At 36.2% G+C, this 2,645-nt stretch overlaps 1 non-coding gene across 1 annotated transcript; it reads left to right on the top strand.

The window, feature by feature from the left end:
* Positions 1 to 228: 228 nt before the first annotated feature.
* On the top strand, positions 229 to 300 carry trnaq-uug (transfer RNA glutamine (anticodon UUG)). The gene has a single exon. It is a non-coding gene; the product is annotated as a tRNA-Gln (tRNA).
* The last annotated feature ends 2,345 nt before the right edge of the window (positions 301 to 2,645 follow it).

The following is a 2,645-nucleotide window of genomic DNA, read 5'->3' as shown; positions in this document are numbered from 1 at the left end:
ATGATACATTTCGTACTTGTTGAAAGAAAAATCAACACTACATTGTCACTCAAAATTGGGAAGACACGATAAAACGTTATCTTAACATATAGGGTATCTTTTGTGTTAAGTAACGTTAACTATGTTTTATAGATTACAAGTGTATACATAAATCTTGAGCCATGTGATGTTCAGTAATCATTGTTTTTGTTTCAGATATTAGACTATGACGCAGGCTCTAGTGCACGTGGTTCTGTGGTGTAATGGTTAGCACTCTGGACTTTGAATCCAGCGATCCGAGTTCAAATCTCGGTAGAACCTAGTGTTTCGTTCCTTTTAAGCATCTCGAATAGTAATATGCAGAAAACAAGTAGAACTCGACCATATTTCTATGTAAACGATCAGGACAGTAGAGCACGTGTGTGGTCCACGATTAATTTGATGGCTATGATTACTTAGCATATTTAACTGAATTTTTTAGAATAATTTTAACTAATCGTTTCGTAAATGAAACAATGGATATTATTATATCATAAATATTTAAAATATTGTATGCTACACTTCGACAGTCTCACTCTGTGACATAATTCAGCGAGTGGTGTCCAGATATCATCTCAGGAATGAATACAGTTGTATTCATGTATAAATTAAATTTTTAATCGAGTACAAAAATCTTGAATTTTGATCGTCTGACCACAGAAACGTTTGTGGAATAACTCCTAAATAATGCAGTAGATTAAAACTCCAACGTAGAGTTTTCAGGGTTTAGTTATATTAAGGTGTTATACTTCAAATGTCCAGGAGGAGTGAGTATATCACATATTACATAAATGTGGGAAAATGGACATGATTTGAGTTTATAATTTTACTGCCACTTTAATAAGGAGATTGTATAGAATTTAATTAATTAATGTTGTTGTTGTTATTATTGTTGTTGTTGTTGTATAAAACATATTTTTTTGCCGTTTTTTTTTTAATGTATAAATCATTTAACCCTTCGGGACATTTTCAGATTCACCCAAAGAAATGTTTTATCAGATTTAGCTAACTTCTGGTAGAAACCCATACACATGCATGCTCTATGTCCTCTTGTTTTTAGTATTCCTCCAAGCATTAACTTTTTGGATCTTAAAATACTCAATTTGTTTCCTCTGTCCAGCCATAGTATTCATATTTTCCCCCTTTAACCACTATCTGCAGCCCACTTGGCAGGTTAACAGACCCTGCATTTTCCACTGCTGCCCAGTCCAGATGTCTCTTGTGGATCCTCTGACCTCACCAGGAGCCAAACGTCCCCTTAGTTAGCCGGATGTCTGGTCTTCTGGCTCGGAGGTACAATGTACATTACTAATTTGAAGGTGCAAAATTCCAAATTGATTAAGGATACAAGTCTACTTGACCACCACTGCATCTTTAGATATGAGTATCTGAATTAATAGTCAGGGTGTTGTTATTAGTAGTATGAGGGAAATTTGGTCGGTCAGGCCAGGTGTTCACTGGATCAAGCATTTGTGCATGAAAGTTACTTTAATAATAATCTAATAAAAGCAATGAAAAAGTTTACCTTGAACTTTTAAATATAATTAAATGGGGAAACATTTTTGCTTTGTCTAATTTCTTTAATTAGATTTAATTTGACATTCTTTAATTCAATTAATTCTTCTAATTAATTTTGTTTCATTTCTCCCTTTTACACTACTTTCAACCACTCGCAAATATACAGCTGTCCAATGTGTTTTACCTGTTATAATTCCTCACAGAGCCGCAGAGAACAGCAGCAACAGTGAGCGAGTATAAATATATAAACCCATCCAGCCGGTGGTGGGTATGGCCAGGAGCCAGGCATCACTGACCCCTGGGCTGAAAGAAGTGTAGCATTGTCTCTCTGGGCCTCCAGCTCTGTGCATTTCAAAATGAACAGGAGTCCGACGGCAGATCCCTTCTGGATTATTTACTTTTGCCAGGCTATATGCCACATATACGTCAGATTTACTACACCTTCTATTTTTCCTAAAGGAAGGGGGTCTTTTTTGGCCAATAATGAACTCTACAGAAAATTTTACTATGTTTTTGTAGCTGCTGGGCTTGTATTTATAAGCAGAAACGAGAAAACCTGACATTTTGAAGATGAACAATGGCGTGTGACAAGTTATAAGATATATAGTACCAAAGAGGCTACTGACATTTCACAAACATTGTAAACAATTTTAAAATAAATAAATAATAGAAACCACCAATAATAATTTAACGTGAAAATAAGCCCTCTTTTCCTGTTTAATAAATTCAGCGATTACAATTGCTTATTATGCGACGCTCTGCAATATTTGTTTCTGATTGGTCAATCGCGGCATTTAACGGTCGGATGTTTCCTCATTTGCATAGCATCGCTGTATATCAGTCCGCTCATTGGTGGAACAGAAACCCGCGCTACTCATGCCTTGTATTAACATGAAATGGGAGGGGCTACTAATAACGGACTCGCACTGTGTTTCCCGCAAACGCGACTGTGGCGCCACTGTCAGAAAGCCTATTTTAGGAACTAGGAACTAAAGTTCATTTCATGTTTCCTAGAGGGACGATTATTAGTGTTACCTGCCAGTGAAGACCGCTGTCTGTCTTTGTTTATGCTGCTGCTATGTTTTCTGTAATGTGTTCATATAATACAA

This window comes from Sinocyclocheilus anshuiensis, unplaced genomic scaffold, assembly GCF_001515605.1.
Source record: "Sinocyclocheilus anshuiensis isolate Anshui unplaced genomic scaffold, SAMN03320099.WGS_v1.1 scaffold151, whole genome shotgun sequence".
NCBI lineage: Eukaryota > Metazoa > Chordata > Actinopteri > Cypriniformes > Cyprinidae > Sinocyclocheilus > Sinocyclocheilus anshuiensis.
This window is presented reverse-complemented; position numbering and strand designations above follow the sequence as displayed.